Source organism: Notothenia rossii (genome assembly GCF_949606895.1).
Source record: "Notothenia rossii genome assembly, chromosome: 6".
Lineage (NCBI taxonomy): Eukaryota > Metazoa > Chordata > Actinopteri > Perciformes > Nototheniidae > Notothenia > Notothenia rossii.
Genome location: NC_136909.1, coordinates 81,348,572 through 81,371,071, shown reverse-complemented (window position 1 = coordinate 81,371,071; position 22,500 = coordinate 81,348,572). Strand labels below are relative to the sequence as shown.

The 22,500-nt window shown below is 40.4% G+C and overlaps 2 protein-coding genes across 3 annotated transcripts in view; both read right to left on the bottom strand.

Annotated features, from left to right (window-relative positions):
- Nucleotides 1–22,500, bottom strand: part of LOC307043203 (sodium/calcium exchanger 1-like) — a 112,684-nt gene that overhangs the window by 28,931 nt on the left and 61,253 nt on the right. The window lies entirely within an intron of this gene.
- Nucleotides 1–22,500, bottom strand: part of LOC307043204 (mitogen-activated protein kinase kinase kinase kinase 3-like) — a 99,101-nt gene that overhangs the window by 76,301 nt on the left and 300 nt on the right. The window lies entirely within an intron of this gene.

Here is a 22,500-nt window from a genome sequence, read left to right as displayed (position 1 = left end):
TTGTGATTGTAGTAATGTGTTTTTATTACATGTACAGCACTTTGGCTCGACCATAAATCATTTTTAAATGTGCTATATAAATAAAACTTGATCTGATTTGATTTGATGAGGCCCGAGCCTAGACGCCAAACTCAAACCATATGCTGCTTATAATAAACATATTAAGAAACACGTGAGTTGTCTGACTGAACTACAGTATAATATAAATGTGAAAGCTTTCATGCATTGTGGATTCAGTATTGTTATGTTGTGTTTATGTCTGGGAAAAGACTGTGGTTATTGGCATTAATGTCAAACAAATGAACTCATGCACCATCCCAAACATACTTTTGCTTTCTGCATCACTTCCTAAATGGCACACTTATTCCTGCATAGGTAATTGATTTCGGCAGTGGATGTAAAACATGCACTGGAAGAAAATGTCTAAAGATAATTAGCTTAGCCTAAAGAGACTTTCTTTAACAGGTTTTTTAAATGTAATTATACAAAGGCAACCTAAAGTGCATACTGTGTACACACAACATCTGCTACAGCCTGGCTTAAGAGTGCTCCAGAGCCAGTTGATTGTACGCATACACACTCCTGCATTTGCTGGCTCTAGAAGGAATTCAATCTGAAGGACTGACACCAACGATACTAACACATAAGTATCTGCACTGAGAATTGATACAACGTGACACGAAAAGGATATATTTTCTGTAGTGGAGGTTTTCAAAACAAGCTTTTAAGTACTTTTTAAGTACTGGCATATGTTTTTTAATGTTTTCCTTGGAGAGTTCATGGTGGATATGTTTTTATACTTGTACTTCAATATAGGCTTGGCTTGTGCCTGGCTTTCTAAACCTAGCAGGGCAACTCTTCTGCAAATACTGTATGTCAAGTGACTTTTCATTCCCCGCTCACAGTCTCCCAGAATGATGATGAAACGGCATGGATATCCTGGGGAGGTTTTTCATAAAAGACACTCAAGTTGAGTTCTTACAGTTTGACGTATCTGGCACATTCACTTCACCCTACATGGAAAATAACTGCCCTCCTCCTGTGTGTGTGTGTGTGTGTGTGTGTGTGTGTGTGTGTGTGTGTGTGTGTGTGTGTGTGTGTGTGTGTGTGTGTGTGTGTGTGTGTGTGTGTCTGTGTGTGTGGGGGGGCTCTGATTTGTTCTCCATCTCAAAACAACGAGACATCGGTGTCAAGAAGTAGGACAGATGATTTCATCCGAGGCCGTCATAAAGGGAGTGTTTTTATTCAATAATTGAACGCGGACTGTCTGGGTTTTTCTTTTTGTAGGTTCTTCTCTGACTTTTTCTTGAAGTCTCTCCTTGTTTGAACTCATGTCTTGCCCATCAGACCATGAAAGACATTCTACTTGATTTTTCAAAACATGTTTGTGACTCATCCAGATTGCCTTTTTTTTTTAAAAGAAACTCTCCTGAGGATCTAACACAACAGCTGGAGTCATACTGAGTGGTTGGGACATGCATATAAATACATTTCCTTCAGTTATGACGTATCTGAAACCAACATCTTCTTCCCCCTCACAATTCTTGAGAAATGAGCGGTCTACCACGACTTAAATGGTGTTTTGATTGTTTTTACACTATAAAAAACATGCATTACCGTTACAAAACCATCTTGCTCGAGAATTGTCTGCATGTGCTTGTTGTTAATGCCACCTCAGTAATCCTACATTGACATCCAAACCTATACAGTAGAATCTGGTGACGTTGTTAGGGTCAGGGTTAAGGGTCAGCCTACCTGTGTACTATTAAAAAAGGAGGACAACCCTATTGGTTTTAGTTTTGGATACTGTCACCGGGCAACAGGCTGGCAGGAACAGAAGGTACTGAGGGAGTCATACAGTAAGTGAACAAGTTTTAGTGATTCACATTTTCCTCCTACTGTACATGTGCAGACGAACATGTGTTATATATCAAAATGACTCCCCAGGACGCACTGTGGTCATTTTGAGTCAGTTGCCCATTATATATAAAAATATAACCATTTAGATAAATCGGCTTGACAGATTGCAACATCGCTCCGGTTAAGAGATGTGGCGACTGTACACTTATCTCATGTGCAGAAATGAACAAAAACGTGGAAAAGTTTCATTGAATTGAGGCCTTGTAATTAAATGAAAATAATTCGAAACATAGAGACATTTAATTACATTGAGGGACCAAATAGTGTAAAATGTGTTTATGTATTCTTTCTCTCTTTGGTCACTCCCATGCTCTGTACCTTTAAAATGACATTTTTAGAGGTTTAGATAACTGCTATATTGATGTACTTGATATATTGATGTACTTGATATATGCTAGTACATGAGTTTGTTGCTGCCCAAGCCTGCCTAAGAGTCACCAAAAAGGTTTTACAGTAGGGATGAAAAAGTGAAGGTAATTCCGGCTTTTCTGAATGAAGAGGGATTTGTCTATTACACCTCCTTCACTCACTCCCTCTCACACATTGCTTTCTTGATTTACTCTCTGCATCTCGCCTTTTCATGCTTTCATAATATAGAATGCATTCAAACAGCAAGAAAGCATTTTACTTCTCAATCTCCTTTTGATTGACCCCCTGTTTCACCAATGTGTGAAACACTTTTTCTGATTACACGACGTACCCACTGGAGTCAGTGGTGTGTGTGTGTGTGTGTGTGTGTGTGTGTGTGTGTGTGTGTGTGTGTGTGTGTGTGTGTGTGTGTGTGTGTGTGTGTGTGTGTGTGTGTGTGTGTGTGTGTGTGTGTGTGTGTGTGTGTGTGTGTGTGTGTGTGTGTGTGTGTGTGCGTGTGTGTGTGTAAGGTAAGTAAAGGTGGGTTTAATGCGGTGTAGACTATAGGAGGGGGCAGCTGGTGAAACCGGGGTCAGGAACTAACAGATTACTTTGATATAGATCACGACAAGAACATGTACTGCATTCTGTGAACCAGAAAACAATTTATTTTTCCCGATCTATGTCTCGACCCTAAAACTTATGTCTGTGATGTTTCTGCACTGATCACCTGTCAATCAAACCGACATCTTCATCGACATTTCACAGCCTGATCTACACTAACACAACCTCTTAACATAGACAATATTTAGATAAATGAAAGTGCCAAAAACCATGGAAACAATGCAAATGGAAATCCAATATAGGATCCATTATGGTGGAGGACACATGAATGCCCACATTATACGGAAATATGTTTGAATTAAAGTCCGCCACAGGAAGGAGATCGGGATGAATGGATGGTCAAACACAGGAACCAAGGTCACTGGTTTTCAAACCAAATTCAATGTTGACCTATTTTGAATTGAAGTCAAGTTAAGTAACGCACATACTTATTCCAAGCCAAACCACAATCCTGTCATTTTTAAACCTCAACATTTGAGGCTTTTGAAATGAGAGCAAAGATAGAGTTTAAAGGTCAAACTTGAGCCTTTTATGCCATGGGTAAAACAATTCATCCTTTGATCAAATTAAAACAATGCCCTCTTATTTAAAAAAAATCAGAAGAATGAGTTCGTAACAGAACAGAGACGACGTGTTAATCAAAGAGCACTACAATGAATACTTAGAAAACAATGTAGCAGATTATCCTCCGTGAAGCTTTCTTAAAACATGAATGTGTGACCTGCAGCGATTGGCTCTCACTCTCTAGCAGGAAACGGCAGTATACTCTGGGTGTTTCTCAATCTCGAGTACGCTTGCTTGGTAGCACTTGTCTTCAGAGTCACTTGCATCAGAAGCGAGGCAAGAATCCTTCCTAGCATTCGGAAAATGAAGAGTGGAACAGGCGAGCAAGTGTGCAGGTGTGCGTCATATGAGAGGCCCCGCCTTACATTTTCCGCCACAGATTTTGGGAAATTGGTCCGTGCGCAAAGCATTGTGGGGATTTTAAGACCGCGGAGTCTACACATGTGCAGCCTCGACGATTCTCCAAACGAAGTACGCCGGGCTCGGTAGAATTCAAAGTATGCTGGACATTGGAACAGTACTTCGGCGGGACTCGATGACGTAGTATGCTTGAAATAGTGGCTCTGGAGCATCCTTCCTCGACATTGAGAAACACCCACTGACCACACAAAAAAGGGCAGGGGAAAAGCGAATGGCCGACCTCTTCCCGGGGCTGGAAGCCATACAATAACGCTCACTGTCTTTACCCCGGCCGCTTGCTCTTTGCCATTTTCCTTTACAAACTTCCAAGGGAAAAAAAAAACCTCTTTCTCTTTCCTCCTGTTGACATTTCCTCTCCATCTACAGATTCAGTGTCTCACTTCCCCTCCTCTTTTCAAACCCTCCTCCTCCTCCTCTTCTTGGCTGATTAACTCCATGGCACACTATTCCAGTTGGCAAAGCCAGCCTCTCTTTCTGCAGCTTACACACACATTCCAAATCTCCTTCATTTCTCCTCCAATTTCCAATTGAGTTTTATTGGCATGAAGTGAAGAGGTCCACTCACCTCCCTCCTCCCCACCTCGCTTTGTTTCTGTTTTGAGTTCACTTCAAAAAGCTTTATTGGCATGATTCAATGACGGCTACTTTGTCTTGTTTCCCTCCCTCTCCTCTCTCTCAGTAATATCTTTGTCTTCCTCTTTTTTGTCAACTCAAACACTTTTTTTGGCACACACAACAAAACACTTGTAACAAGCGCTTTAATACCTGAGTGAGTAAACCTGAATGAACCAAGTTAATGACAGAGTACTGCCATGATAACAAAACATCTTCTACATGTTTCCCAATTTGTTTATCCTTCCTCTCCTTCCTTGTCTTTATGTATCTTTTATGTTCTCTTTCCTTCTTTCTCCTCTGTTTATCTGATACCTGTCTTTTCTCCTACAATCTCTCTTTCCACTTTCCATTATCCGCATCAATTTGAATCCATCAAGGTCTGAATGAATAAAGAATGAAAAAAAGGAGAGAGATGATATTCAATTATTAGCCGTGGTTAGTTATAGTGCTGCCAGTGTGCAGGTCCACTTTGCACTGTAGTGGGAAGGAGAGAAGGGGGCCGGATTGTTTCCACGGCAACATGTGTCCAGCGTGGTTTCCAAGGCGTTTCCAAGGCAGTTTACTGGCTTTACTGCCAGTTTCTCTTAAACAGCTCAGCCTACAGATGCCAGGATATTTACAAAGACAGATAAAGAGAGAGAGAGAGAGAGATCAGAGAGAGAGAGAGAGAGAGAGAGAGGGAAGCAGCGAGGAGAACTCGTTCTTGTCCTTTCTTTTCTTTGAATCAATCCCAATTGTATTCTTTAGCAGTTTTGAAGAGCTACAACTGTTTTTCTAAAAACCCAAGGGAACCTAAGATACAAAATAAAAAGTAGTGCAAAAAGTCTATATACCGGTACATGCCAATAGAATATGGAATAGGTACAAGAACAGAACATGAAATGAAATAATGTAAATTAAGACAAAATTAAATACGATATGTGTGTTTAGTGAGTATCAAGGAGGCAGAGATGCCTAAAGAAAGATGTTGTTGAATTGCATTATGGGACATGTAGGATCAAGCACCTCTAGAACTGATCAATATAAGGGACTGTGGCACAAATTGCACCTTCATTGTGTTTCTTAGTATGAGTGTTGTTCTTAGTAACTCTAACGCATTATGTTATAATAGTCAGACAGGTCATTTTTGGCAGAATCAGAAATTGACCCGGAAAACATAACCCAAAAAAACGTTGAAATAACTTTTAAACGTTTAAAGACTTCACTCGTGGACTTATGAAGACATTTAGTCAGAAAGCAGGCAATCGTTTCCTTTCCAGTTGACTGACCAACTGAGTTGTATGAGCTCAGATTTCTGGTTTCCTGAAAAGACCAGTGCTGATATATTAATATTTATTATTAAAAATCAGAGTGGTTCACCTGGGCCAGAAATGTCATAATGTTTAATCACATTTATTTCCGAAAGGATGGTCCACTTTTCCTCTGCGGTGCTGTAACCTGACTGAATATGAGATATTGGTGTTTTGACTATGCCTGCTAGTTTTTGAGGAGGGTTAACCTTTTACACAAAACATTATTTGAATAGAAAATAAATTAAAAAACAACAAAACTAAAAATGCTAATATCACAAATTGACTATTGCCGTTGTTTTGCAAAAAAGCCAAATACAGCATGTATAGGTTCTCCTATACACTGTACAACAGCACTTTCTGCTATGCCCATATATGGCCAATGCATACAAACAAATTACATTTTGATCCGTCTCCCTATAAGGTAATGTATATAGTTGACAGTCAGGGAAGATAAACAGTCATATCTCTCTCTTCTTTCCATCCTCCTTCATCTCTTTCTGTTCTTTATCACATTATGGTTGGTGACAGCTAGAGGCGAGGTTAATCAGCCAGAAGATAAGCAAGAGGAGATGCAGAACATATATTATTGCGGCCTTGATGTCTCTAAAGGAATCAATATTGATTTATCTAAATGCATGGGAGTTAATTAGGCAGTCTCTATTTATGTATGCATGGGTGTCAGGGACGTGCACAGACATTTTGGGGGGCCGGAGCTCAAGTGAGAAAAGGGGCACTTCCCATAATCATTTATAAAACAAAAATGTAAAAAAAAAGTTAAATATAGTTGCACATCTCTGACTTAGGCTACTGACCAATCTATTTATTTTAAAACCCTCACACTCACGCAATTGTTTAATACTCAACAGAATTCTACAAAATAATCAGCTAACACAGAGACAATGGCCTTCTTTAGTATTCACTACGCACAAGAGCAGACAACAAACTACTACAATTAATAGTTATTAAATGAGCAGCCAACAATAAAAATTATGAAGTTACTGCTTAAGGACATTACAGGCAAAAATATCATTTTTTCATGTATTATACATTTTTTATTTTGGTCTATTTTGCTTCCATGTTGTCTTTCACTCGAATGGAAAGAAAACTTCCAAAAAACACATCTATAGATGAATTCATGTCTGAATTCACCTATAGATTTAAAGCTGATCTGCATTTAAACATAACATTTCAGGGGAAAATACTGACTTGACGTAAGTACAGTAACTGTCTGGGGAAGTTGTGAGGTGATATGTTTTGATGTTTTTGTTTTATCCTTTTCAACTGCAATGCCTTGGTAACTGCATCCAAATTTGCGCGTTTTAATCAGGCCTATTTAACGCCTAATTTGCATATCAATGTGACGATTGTGATGACGTAATTAGATACACATTTGACTCTGTATTCACCTTTAGTGTCAGTCTCCCCTTAAGTACAGTACATTAGCCTCATATATGCCCATGATAAATTGCCATAGCTAAACCTTGAGCTACCTTATCCATTAGCTAGTAGCCTACCTTAGTTAACTATATTTATTTTTGTCTTCTGGCTAATTAGCTGTAAACTTGAGGCACTGGCAGTTTAGTCATTTGTTCATCACCACCACTCACCTTCAAACAAGCCAAGAAAATCTGGCATAACATGGGACTGTAAGGTGGGAGGTGCTGGCTGCTACCTGTCGGTCTGAACAAGTGACTGCCGAGGTCCGCACCGCTGTGCGCGAGACGTGGAGGGAGGGAGGGAGGGTGGAGAGAGGATCCGAACTTCACAGTCTAATCTCCCGACCTGATATTTTTATTTTGTATTCTATCAATATGTTTTTGGAAAGGGAAACTGTGTGCAAACAGCAGTAGATATATATTCATTTATTTATTTTTTAAAAAGGGAGAAAAAAAGGACACTTTCTCTGGAGGAAGAAAAAGGGCAGGGGCTCAAGCCCACTTTGATGTCTATGTGTGCACGTGCCTATTGGGCGTTCACATTTAGGAAAGGCATTTAAAAAGTCAATACAATTTAGCTTATATTGAAATAGCGTTACCATCAAAACAGCAAGTATTTTGCATTTTATTCAGGATTTGGTTCATGTCAGCTGGGAAATCCTCAAAATATCATGATCGAGCATCAGAAAATCATAATTTGTAATTTTTTTTGTAGACAGTGACAGACCAAGTTGAGCCTTCTGCTTCTTAAAAATAAATAAAAAGACAATAAATGCATTTTTATTTTCCCCTCTGAGTTTTATTATAAGCCGATCTGTCATCTGGTTATCTATCCCTCCATGTCTCCGTCTTGTTCGAGTCACTCCGACTAAACTTAGTTTGTGGAATAGATACTTCTGAGGTCAGGGATTTTTCAGTCACAGAAATGTTGTCTGAATGTTCGGCACAGTGATGCCAAGAGGCGAATTGAGATGTACACACACACACACACACACACACACACACACACACACACACACACACACACACACACACACACACACACACACACACACACACACACACACACACACACACACACACACACACACTCTCACTTTCATTGACACACACACGTTTTATTACCTGGAAAACTTGAATGAAATCCGACACAACAGGCATGCCGACCCTTGGCAGCAGGCAGTCGCCAATGCACACACACACATTACTTCATTTCCAGGACATGAAAACTGAAAACTGATCTATAGACTCATTAAAGGTAACCAAACTTAAGCACATACCACACATGCCTTTATGAAGGGCTATAGATATAGAAGAGTAAAAATAGGATGACAGATTGATTGATGAGATGATATAGAAACATAAAGATCCAACTACACTGTGACGATGCCACAGTATAAAACACATTTTGACCAGCAGAGAAGGAGGACAATGGAGAGACCATGACAATGAGTGATAAAACATATGGAGACTGGGGACCAGAGGAGATACAAGAGAGATTGTGACAGAGCTGATCTGAGGTTAGTCTGATGAAATGGTCCCTGAGGGAGCCATCTGACTGGCTGGGGGGGGGGTCAAGGAGAGGTTGACCAATCACAGGGAAGCATTTTGGCATGCACATAAACAACTGGTGTATGTGTCTCGTCTAATCTGTGCTCTGCAGGAAAGCACATGACATGAAGGAAGCAACACGCATGTATAACATCTTTGCAGATCTGTTGAATAAACATGATGGAATACAAACCGTTATTTCCTTCAACCTAAGTGTCTGCAATAATTTATCGTGTAGGGACAAATTCATAAATATGAAGAAAAGGAAAAACGAACTAACTTAACCTCAAAATGCCACAAGCAATCCTTTCCCTGATGCAGCACAGGTGTACAACTTCATTGATAATTTATAATAAGTCATTCCTCAGGCGCTGCATGACCTAATCAATATGTTAAAATGTGATTAACACTCTGCATAGGCTGGCATGCAAAATACTAAAAGCCTTATCTATCACAGATCTGGGGGCAGGAATCAGAGTGAGGCAGATGAGAAGAGACATTTAGCAATTTAGGGTGTCTGAAGTAATCATCCCCTCTGCTAAGGGCTGAGCACCTCAATTGACACCCAAATGCCGAGAGCAACGTAAGTGCGGTGGACAGCAGGGCTGCAGATGTCAAATAAAAACATCCTTTCCCAGATGAACCATTTTAGCCAATGTTGGCACCATCCTGTGCCCATCTCACATCCTCAGTCAATCTGCACGATACATTAACCTTAAACTCAGATCACAACCTTTCTCAGATGAGCAGCACTCAGTACGCTTGGCATTTTAAAAATGAAGGACCAGGCTATCTAGCTGGAAATACTTGGCTGAGCAGAATATAAAGTAGGTCTTTGCTTAATCTTTCTGCATGTGGAATTCTTTTTTTTTTCTATCACACAAGCAGAAAAGAAAGGACGGAAAAACTGGATGTAGGTCTCTGAGGCACTGGAGACCTAACGTAATGTTATACTTGAGCTATTGTTTTACTCTGATTACTGTTAAATGGAGCCTTTGTTTGCATTAAATTCAACCCCACTAAGGCCAAATGCAAAACTGGACCTGCTGGCTATAAACACATCCCACCTATCAGCTCTGAATCCTCATTCCAGTGATAATCACGGGGTGAATTTAACGTTTGGCTGCTCTCGCTGGCCTGTATCAGAGAGGGAGAACGGAATGGGAAGCAATCACATCAGTAACAGTAATGCACATTACAACTGGCTTGCAATAAAACACACACACACACACACACACACACACACACACACACACACACACACACACACACACACACACACACACACACACACACACACACACACACACACACACACACACACACACACACACACACACACACACACACACACACACACACACACACACACACACACACACACACACACACACACACACACACACACACTTGACCCCACAGTGTTCCTGCAGTGGTTGCCCTTCACAAATGTTCGAGTGTTTCACTGCCCGCGGCAACAAACAGCCTCTACAGTTAGTGTGCCATAGATGGTTCAGGAAAAACATAATAACAAAATAAAATAGTGATAGATATATTAAGATAGTATTTTAAGTAGGGAATGGCTAACATCGATCTTTTTTATCACTCTATGAATGTATTAAAGGGGCCCTAATAAGCATATTTTGGTTTTCCCTTTTCTATGTTGTATAGGTTTTTGTGCATGTAAATGGTCTGCATCCCAAAGTTCCCAGCTAACCAATCAGAGCAGACTGGGCTCTGTCTTCAGACCATTAAAGCATGGAGACATGTCACAGTAGAGACACTAAATACAAATATGAACCTGAAAATGAACCTGAAAATGAGCATAAAATGGCCCCTTTAATGAATACAACATTGCTGTCAAAGCTAGTGAACGTTTTGAAAACTCCTGTTATCTTTGCATCATGACACATTTCCCAAATGTACCATACATATACACTTTATATTGTAGAGGAAATATAGTTAAAAATAGATTTTCTGATCCAAACAGCTGAAGCACAGTGTATGATGTTAACATGAGGGTGATTGCTATTAACAGCACATTGCCCCATTACTTTCCCTGTCTCTGTCACACACTATTAACACCTCTCCAGGGTGGGAGGTCGGGTCAGAGTTCACCGGGGGTCGTTGATGAGACATTGATTGACTGTTGCCATTTGACTTGTCTCACCTGCTCATTACCCAAGAAAACGATGTGTGTGTGTGTGGTGGGATATTCAACTATTCTAAATGTGCATATACCTTTAAGAGTGTATTTTCAAGGTTTAAAGGTTTTTATTTTTCATGTGTGCATAGCTACAGTGTAGTTATGACAATGAAAATCTTAGGGCACAGGCTCCTCCGACAGTGAGTACAAGTAAAACATCAAATAGAAAATAATAGAACCAGAATATGATAGAAACTGTGCAGAATAGTCTATACAGTAATTGGAATATTGATATATAGGATATATGTGAGTTGCAAACAGATGAATGAATGTATTTCTGAAGTGTGTGGGGGATGTGTGATATACTGCGTGTGTGTGAGATAGTTGTTGAATGTGTGTGTCCTCATACTCATGAATCACATCATGTGTGTTAAGAGTGCCCACTCAGCTCATGGACCTTCAAAGAAAGATGGTCAATTAAAATAAAAGTGAATTCTAGCTCGAGGCCGGGGTTTTATTCTCTTCTCTAAATGTCAGTCCTGACAGGCAGTTCATTCCCTCAGCGCCCGGGCTGATAGAGTAGCTTCTGCATTGATCAGGAATAGTCTCTCTCGTTGTATTGATTCGACTGGCTGGGCTACTGTGCTCAGACCAATCTTGCATTCAAATAAATAAATTAGAATTGGATTTAGCCATTCTTGGTTAATTGTTTTGCATTTTGATTACTTGATTTTCTATTGACTCCCACATGAGGGCGCTTTCTTCTTGTTGCATCCTCTGCACACATTTCAATTAAAAGATAGAAATATTGAGCTGTGACTCTGACACTTGAAAGATTTTAGTGCCTTTAGCTGTGACAAGCTATGAAACCTTAGCATGACTATCATTTAAATCCAATATTTAGATCAACCCAAAAGTATACTAATAACTAGCAAAAAGTTAATTAATTACCAATTTCTTAATTAAATAAATGCAGAAGGGGTTATTTGCTGTGTTTGCAGAAAGGCAGACATTACTGTGTTAATAGTACCAAATATATTTAATGTATTTTTAAACCCAATCAGTTTTTCTATGCGTGCCATTTTGTTACATATATATTTTGTTACTTATATATTGGGAGATTTGGTGAGGGACATTTTCACAGCACAAGAAGGTGGAAACTTGTCATTCCACCCACACACACACTTTGCAAGTCTCACTCTTGGAATAGCTAGCATCATCATTATGTGACAGTGACAGGCGCATGTTGTGACAAAGCACTGGCTTCCTCCCTGATGTCACCGGACACCTGTCAATCACAGCCCAACACCCACCTGGGACAGAGGTCACACTCTCCCACACAAACTTAGATATACTGCCAGTTACCTCGGCAACACTGTCTCATACTTATACATGCTAGTGGAATCAAGGGTGACACTTAAAGAAAAATTGTGTGTCGACTCAACGTCATGTTAAATACATAGGAGATGACACCTCAGCACATTAACTCAGCACGTCCATTGTCCGAGCTTTTTAAATCAGTGTTTTCAGAATTGTGAATTTTAAGATATTCAAAAAAAATGCAGTGCACTTAAAAACGACTTTTGCAGACTTCTTGTAGTGAATCTGTCCCGAAAGACCTTTGTTTAGCTGTAGGCTATATCTTTAGGTGGGCAGACGGATACCAACTTGAATATAAGATTGAAATGAGGGTATCAAGTCAACAATCTGATTTGTGATGGTTTTGATGTAGCAAAATATGTGTATTCACTGTGAAATATGTTCCACAGACTAAGAAACCTCCATTTATTTTCTTATTTACTTTAAACAATGATTTCCTGTTTGATTGATTTCATGTCGACATACAATTATAAGTGAAATATTCAAAACATATCATGCTGCCGTGAGCAGCGAGAGAAGAGATGAGGCTCTGAGATGATATGTAGGATGGATACTGTAATAACGTAATGTGTGTGCGTGTGGGAGTGTGTTTGTGTGTGTTGACGTATGTGTGAGCAAGACTGAGACTTAAGTACTGAGAAAAAGATTTAGAGAATATTTGACCTTCGCCAGGACGGTAAACAACAACTCGTGACTTGGCAACTTCTCTTCTCCAACACACGCGCACACACACACACACACACACACACACACACACACACACACACACACACACACACACACACACACACACACACACACACACACACACACACACACACACACACACACACACACACACACACACACACACACACACACACACACACACACACACACACACACACACACACGCCTCCCACTGACGGGCTTGTTTATTGCCTGTCTTGCTTAGAGACACATGTCCTGGGAGAAGACACAACTTGGAACATGTCCACAGTAAGGCAGATAGGCCTCAAAAGCTTGAGTTGACTGCATCCACACTCATGTTGCAAGTTGTTATGGAAAAGTTCTCCTATAAAACACAGAAAAACAGGCACATCTCTTCATCTGAGGATGAGGACATCTTTCTTTTGGCCAACAACAAAACTGTGAATCACATCCATCACCTGCATTGAGACAGACACATCTTGGTTCCTCTGGTGAGTCTCTGAGGGTTAAAACCTCCTGCTCTAAAAGATTATTTGATGATACTGTTAAATATACACCTTTTAATTGTCCTTGTTCTTCAGATTACTTTTTTGTTTGCCTTGGCAATAACAAAACGGACATGTGGACTTGATTATGCTCATAAAACCTTCCAGTTTACCAAGGTGAAGAGTACATTCTGGTCTGCCGTAATGAAACATAATTTTATGCTCACAGCATAAACTAGTCTGACAGCATGAATATAAATTCTCATTATGAGAACAGCTGCATTGTGTTATTGGCTTTACTGGCATTTAAAATGACACAACAAAGAAAGAGAGCCAACAAAAAATTGACTTCTTTCCATATCATTTATGTCAACATTTAAATTTACTCAGAAATAGAGTCGTTATGGAAGCACCATCTAGAAAGGCCAAAAGAAAAAGTGAACATATTTATTTAACTTCGCGATTGAACATTTCTTCTTTATGCATTGACTGAATTGAAATGGGTCAGGGTGCCATTAGCAGATTACTAATAGCCTTTGGTCCGATCAGAAAAAACAAAACACTGAAGAGACATTTCTCTTTCTAAACCAAAAAGGATGTGTTTTTACCACCTGCATCAAAATACATTTCTGAATCGCAACAAATACAAGTCCATTACTTAAAAAAGTAAATAAATAAATTCACCTCAACATCAAATATACATATAGAGATGCATTCGATACTTTTTAAAACAGTCACAGACTTCTTTAATTGTGTGTGTGTGTGTGTGTGTGTGTGTGTGTGTGTGTGTGTGTGTGTGTGTGTGTGTGTGTGTGTGTGTGTGTGTGTGTGTGTGTGTGTGTGTGTGTGTGTGTGTGTGTGTGTGTGTGTGTGTGTGTGTGTGTGTGTGTGTGTGTGTGTGTGTGTGTGTGTGTGTGACTCAGCAAAGTAAGAAAGGGTACACATAAATACAAATCTTCCCTAGTTGTGCTTCTTTGTATCCAAATACCAAACCAATGCACTTTTGCTTTGTATATGAGTGTCGTGTGCATGTGTTAGTGCAACCAACTGAGAAATTGCTTCCTCTTTGATCGGTTTCATTAGCATCTCCATAATTATCACTCCATCTGCTCCCAGTTCAGCTCTTCTTTCCCACTTTAGCTCACTAAATAAAAGCATTACTAAACACAGCCAGAGGGATGTTTTTGTTGACATTCAAATGAACACTAAACTGCTCACCAAACAGTTCACACATGTTGTAAAGAACCCCCTCTTCATCATGCTCTTAAGTTGTCTGCCTGAGGCCTCATTAAAGTGAATCTGTCCTCTGAAGTCTGCAGGGAATTTGCAGACGTGTGGATAGTCAACAAATTGGTGTTTAGTATCAAACCAGCCGCTAACAAATGAAGATACAGATTTTCGATTTGTGTTTAACATTAGAAGTCTTTGTGGTTTTTCATACCCCACACTATTTGCTGCACTTATCCAACTTCACTTTGAGCAAATCTGTCTTACGTCTCAGCTGGAGTGAAAACCTCTACTATTTAAGTTGAATTGATATTAGACATTTAAGATCTTGTTGCACTGCGTCTAACTGGCCGAAAAATGAATGTCGGCTTTATGACATTTAATATAATTTATTCCACAGATTATCACAAAAATATGGACAACGACATATAGTATGGCATCAGGGTCTTAAAGTTTGACATTAAGGGCCTTGCAGACAAATATACTGTATTTCACATTTTCATTGTGTATTCAAAAACTGCATTTACATATAAGTGATCAAAACATGATTAGGATGGAAACTGGTGATCAAACTGAACACAAGAGATTCAGTTGGCCTGAAGCTAAGCATACTGCTCTTGTTTAGTGTCTAGATTGAAATGAACAGGTGGATTCCCAGTGGGAACAGCGCTCAGCGTCCATCAGCATTCCCAGACCACAAAGACCCTGGGTGGGTTTTTAAATGAACAATGCAATGATGCTGCTAATTGGCCGGAACATTACAGTTGGAGCAAAGTGTCAAACCTGCTGCGCATAAGACCTGTGGAAGTGTGAAAAGTGAACGCATGTGGTTTTTAAATGCATATATGCAAGAGTATGAAGGCAGACTTCATGCACATTAGTGTGAAGGTGGAGCTTTTTATAGTATTGATATCTTTCTGAATGTGTGATTAAAGACACTTTCTCGCTCTTTTATTATTTGCATTTGTTGTATTTAGCAAAAGCTTTCATGGACTTATAGAAATAAACTTGTATTCCAGGATCACCACACAAATATTAACCATCGATAATAAAGTCTCTTTCCTTGCTATTATTGTTTTGGGGATGTCAAAATACCACCTATAATGTTACAATACAGATAGATGGGGCTTGTAGCACACACACACACACACACACACACACACACACACACACACACACACACACACACACACACACACACACACACACACACACACACACACACACACACACACACACACACACACACACACACACACACACACACACACACACACACACACACACACACACACACACTATAATGGCATTGTTTTCCAGGCAGCCAGGCACCGGTGGCATCAAACATCTCAGAATAGAACTGCTGAGGTTTCAGAGGTGAAACTCGAGGAGATTTTTGGCGCAGAGTAATGGCCCTGTGTGGCTCTGAATCCACGCAGATGGAGAATTTCATTGCAAAAATCACACTAACACATTTTATATCAGACTCATCCAGCAAAGCATGAAAGTAAACCATATCGGTTGCCATTGCAGTTATTAGTAATCTTCACAATTCACATATTTACTCTCATCCTAATGCAACAGAGTGCTTATCCCAATTTAAATATATAAAACAGTCAAGATGATAGTCGAGTGTGTTGCTGAATAAACTGAAGTACTGGTGGTCGAATAAGGCCAGCTGCAGGCTAAGAAGTAGTTCTCTGTTGACGATCGATGGCGTATTATGTGACCCTGGCAGCTGAGGCTTTATTGGTGGAGGATCAATGACCTCCAGTCTGGACTTACTGGATCGTACAAGACTTATGGGACACACACACACACACACACACACACACACACACACACACACACACACACACACACACACACACACACACACACACACACACACACACACACACACACACACACACACACACACACACACACACACACACACACACACACCAGTACTTGTTTCTAAGGGCCTATCGGATTTCACCAGTACTCTACAGTGACTGTTGTTCTCAGCCAACATGGCCGCCTGCCCCAGTGCCCCAGCCTCGGGTGATTTGGATGCTGTTGCACACACACACAATAGTAAATCCTCATTATCCAGACAGCCATAAAGATTATTAACAGTCAACATGAAGCGTGCTAATCTTAAAATGTAACGTGAGGAACAATATAACTGGTGAGCGTGTCTTTAACTCGTCAGGTTGGAGCGGTGGTTAAACTACAGGTGTACATGTGACCCCGGCTAGTTGTAACCTTTGATAAACAGCAGCCAGTATTTGCGCCGCTGCAAGACTGATGGCCTCCGCTTTCTCTGACATTTACAGAGCTGGGTCTTAGTGTGCCTCGGGCAGCAGAGAGTGAGCCAGACCAAAAGAGGAAAAAGAGTGAGAGAGCTTAAAGGTATTAAAATGTATTCTGTGCTCTGAACCTGTGTTGACACTGATTCATTGTTTGTTCTGAAAATGTGTGGGGGATGCGAGATACTACAACTGCATCTACCTTATGTTACAGTACACAGCTATGAAGGCCGGTAGAGTATTTTGCTTTTTAATATTGTATATTATATTTTCCCTGAGTACATGAAGTTGCATTTGAGTCCTTGGTGTCTTGCAGCACTAAGTAATACAAAAATCAATGAACAAAAACACTCCAGACTCATTAGAGTTCAAATCCGCTTGTTTGTCACAGGTTTGTTTTCATTGCTTTAATCATTTTCCACTCCGCCACTCTGCCAATAGCTATCAGAGCTTTTGATCTGTTCTGATGCTTAATAACACACTCAGATTCACTCTTTGAAGTGGGAAAAGTTTGAGAGACAAGAGGACAAATTTGACAATGCAAAAGTTTCAAAAGGCTTTGATTTTTGGTGCAATGACAGCAGTGAAATACGTCTGTACTGATAAAGGCAGTGGAGTGTATACGTCAGGTTTGGTTCCCTCAGGAGATCTCGAGGGAGGTCCTTATGTCACCAGAATAAGAATCTAAGAATAACATACTATTATATTCTATGAATGACTTAGCTAGAAATCAATCACTGCATTTTCTGAGTGTCATGTGGAATCACAAGTCTCTGCACAATTACCACCCTTCATGCCGTTTTCACAATATAACTCAAACAGTGAATCAGCAGAGGACAAAACCTAATTCAATTGGAGCTTTGTGGCCTAACATGTCTGCAGGGGGGACTTTGATCGATGCAGAATTATAAAGTCTAATCATTTAGTCAAAATGAAGAAATATGACCTGCTCGGTATGATCCAGGAGAAGAAGATTCCTTTTTTAAAGGTCCCATGTCATGGCCATTTCCACTGATCATAATTCCATGGTTGAGGTCTACTAAAATAGATTTATATTGTGCAATTTTCCAAACTCACTTTGGTTTCTCATACAGCATCTCTGTTAACTACGTGTATTCACTGAATTTCACTCTCTGCCTTTAACGGCTCGTTGTAGCTCCAATAGCTCCAGCCCCCACCCTCCCTGTGAGCACAGTGTGCTCTGATTGGTCGGGACGTTGTGAATAACGCTGAGCTCCGTGGAGGTGTGGTTTCATTGTTTAGCAACAGCGAAACACAGCCAAACTCATCCTGAGAACACACAAAGTCACAGCCGAAGTAAAAACAATAAGTGTGGCTTGATATTGAGTAAGAAAAAGGTTGATAGACGCTGTGAGAATGGGTCTGCAGAGAGAATTTCGCCGCAATCCCAACTGTCTGTTATCAGCCTGCAGCCAGGGAGGAGAGATCAGCAGAGCTGCCTGCACTGAGTGTGTGTGTGAGGAAGTCCGTGGATTGGTGAATTTGGACCAATCAGCGGGGGCTTAATGTAACGGCTCCGCTGACGTAACGTAACGGCTCCACGGATTGGTCCATTTGGTTCCGGGTGAGCATGAAATCATGCGGTACCCGAAGAATCAATGGACAGTGACGTATCTCCAACCAGGCGTTTTGGGGAGGTATTTTCTGTGTTAGAGTTTTACTCGCTACAGGGTGTACTTTGAGGGTTTTGACTCTGCAGACCGTTTACATGCAGAAAAACCTTCATAACACACAAGGGGACGGGTAATAACCGGAAAAGCATGACATGGGACCTTTAATACAGCTAGTTCACCTCGGAGGTAACACGCCTACACACCTACTTGTTAACACAGATGGAGGGAGGAGATATAGAAAGAAAGAGAGAGGACAGATTAAGTGGAAGACAGTCTGTTGCTGTGATGGACGGATTAATGAAAGCATTATTGATTGTCTCACTGGTTGACTGTCTGGTCACTAACTGGTTGGGTTGGTGTCTGACTGAAGGACGTTTAAACATCCGTCCATCTCACAACACACTCCAAAATCTATACTCTGCGTAAAGCCCATTCAATTCTGCTGGAGGTGGAAATCTTTCAAATGGATTGCAAATAAACTTATTTCCTAAAGAAGATGGGATCTGTAGTTTGTCGTCAGATGTTACCCACTCAAGAATAAATAACCCATTTGTTTGGCACTATTTTCAGCTGTGGATCTATACAACTATTGTTATGTTCTATGCCTTTTGTACGTGCATATTTTCAGCAGCATTTGGATTGGCTCATTGATGTTTTTTAACATATTTTGTCCAACCATAGAGCTTTTATGTCCAGGAGGAATAGGATGAATCAGGATTTAGCTTCACAGACAAAGCTGTTATTAGGATAGGATAGGATGTCAGAAGGGCAATAGAATAATACAGAGCACCAGACTTATATTTAAGGTTATACATAAATGTTACAACACCATATCTATATCCAAAAGCACAAGCACAAGAAACCCATTTCCTTTCTTCGATCAAGACATTTTACAGCATCGGTGAAAGTGAAGAATGGAGGAAGATGAAGAGAAGAAACTGAAACGATTTGTCACTGTCTGATTCTGCTCCAGACAAATGTTCAATCTTCTTCTCTGTCTTGTTTTCTTCTCTATACTTTTTGGGTATTTCCCCCTATTTCATCTCACCAGGGAAATGCAGCCCCCTTTTTCAATATGGCCAACACTAACTTCAAGGATCTAAGTATTGGATTTAACTTTTTAATTCTATTATAAAACACCTGTGCTTATATAATGTACTTAAAGGTCCCATGTCATGCTTTTCAGGTTATTACCCGTCCCCTTGTGTGTTATGAAGGTTTTTCTGCATGTAAACGGTCTGCAGAGTCACAAACCCTCAAAGTACACCCTGTAGTGAGTAAAACTCTAACACAGGAAAGACCTGTCTATGCTGCCCCAGAACGCCTCGTTGGAGATTTCTCTTTTTCCATTGTTTGCTTCCTGGGTTCTCTGATGTGTGAATACCCAAATGCACCACAAAGGACCGGATTGGCCCAAATGGACCAATCAGCGGAGCACCTCACACACCAGGATCCCTTGGCTAACTAACAGGGAGTCCCATTGACTTGCATAGAGCTCCCTGAACCCTGGTAATAGACGAGTTGGGATGACGGAGAAATACTCTCCGCAGACCCATTCTCACAGCGGTATAAACCTTTTTCTTACTCAATATCAAGCCACACTTATTGTTTTTACTTCGGCTGCGAGTGTTTGTGTGTGCTCAGGATGAGTTTCGCTTGTTCTCGCTGTATCGCCGACCCGGAAACCTGTCCGCTCCTCGCAGCAGCGGCAAGCAGCAACAAGCCTCGCAACGAGCCTCGCAACGTCCCGACCAATCAGAGCACACTGGGCTCACAGGGAAGGGGGGGAGCTCCAAAAAGCTGTTTAGCACAGAGAGTGAATACACATACTATACAGAGATGCTGTATGAGAAACCAATGTGATTTTGGAAAATTGCACAATTTAAAAATCTATTCGAGTAGACCTCAACAATGGAAATATGATCAGAAATGGCCATGACATGGGCCCTTTAAAGGTATTTCTGTCTCTTACAGGACTTGCGGAAAAAAACTCTTGCAGAATACTTAAAATCCCCCAAGCCTTACAAGATTCAATTTCCTTTTCTTTCTTTTTTTAGGTGCAGGGAGCTGCTGGATAAAGTTGAAGGGTTTAAATGAATGTTTAAAAGCCTGGTTTGGGGGGGACAGATGGTCAGGGAAGTCTATGATGTAATCTGACAGAAATACAGTGAAAGAGAAAGAAAGTGAAGAGGGAAGGAGAATTAGGTAGCAGGCACAGACTAAGAGAGATTAGTTGTGACAAATCAAGTGAATAGAGACAGAAATAAAGAAGGATAATGTAGATTAAAGTATTTGTGGAGGTTTAGAGGTGAAGATACTCTTGTCTATCAGCAGGGGCATATACAGTTTTTGCTTTGTGTACAGCTCCACGTCTAATTGGTCTAAATTATTTCCTGGAATTAAAACAGTCTGGTCTCTCATGCCTTTAATTTGTTCTCCAAAGAAATCAGCACGAGTGAACATGACAAGTCAACTATTTATGTAACAACATATCACAACAGAAGTTGTCTCATGAAACACAGAGTCTCCCATGAGTAGTGGCAGCTGCAAGGAAGAACTCACCTTAAAAAAGGAAAATAAAGTATTACAATGATTTCATTCATATTTTTTAGCCATGCAGTAGCCAGCACGTTGTACTGTAGTAGAACCAACGTTGACACACGCCGTAACCCTAATGATTTTTCTTCCCACAAATTGCCAATTACACAGAAGCACAGTGGTTATTAGCAGTGTTGGGACTGACGCGTTACAAACTAACGTGTTACTGTAACGCAACTACCTTTTGTGGTAACTAACGTTACTAGTTACCTGACCCCATTCAGTAACGCCGTTATAGTTACTGTGATTTAAATGGGTGCGTTGGTGCGTTACATTATGTGATCCAACTGAACCAAATCTCCCTGCGGATGTAATTTACAGGCGAATACAGCGATGTCCTCTCACAGTACCATGGAAAAGTGAAAGTAACCAGGGAGGAGTGATAATTGGTTAACGCGGGGTAACATTTCAGGGTAAGCCAATCAGAGACAGAGTTGGGCGGGTCTTGCCTTATGGGGAAAAAATACACAGACACACAAACACTTGCTAACACACACACACACACACACACACACACACACACACACACACACACACACACACACACACACACACACACACACACACACACGCACGCACGCACGCACGCACACACACACGGCAACGCCCACCACCAGCACACACACACACACACTCACACACACACACACACACACACACACACACACACACACACACAATGGCAGATGCAAGTATCAGCGAGAGCAGAAGCGCATTTACAACTTGGAGATATAACCACTATTTTCAATTTGTGGGGATAAAGGACGCATAAAATATTACGGTCAAATGTAAACTGTGTGCAGGACAGAAAGCATTGTCCACTTGATTGTTGAGGCTACAATAAAGATGCCTGACAAAATGTCTAAACATATCTTTTGTGTTTTCTTGTTCCACTAGATTTCATAATGATAATTGCTACAATGATGGGAAGTTGTCTTTTCTCTTACTGTGCCACAGAACAACACAAACACTTGTATTTTTATTGTTATTATTTTTTAAAGTAAGGTAAAGTAACTTGTTACTTTTATAATTTAGCAACTAATAAAATAACTATTTACTTTGTTGAGCGCAGTAACTATAACTATTACTAGTTACTTTTTAAAAGTAACTTGCCCAACACTGGTTATTAGTGCACTCCAATGTTTGCTAAAGCTCCTTGTCATGTTGCCGGGTTTAATCTCTAACTCAGTATTTCTTAACTCTATAAGCATGATGCAACACAACAACAAAAAGCAATACCTCTGGCTGTTTTGACAGTGGAGAGGGTTCGGTTCTT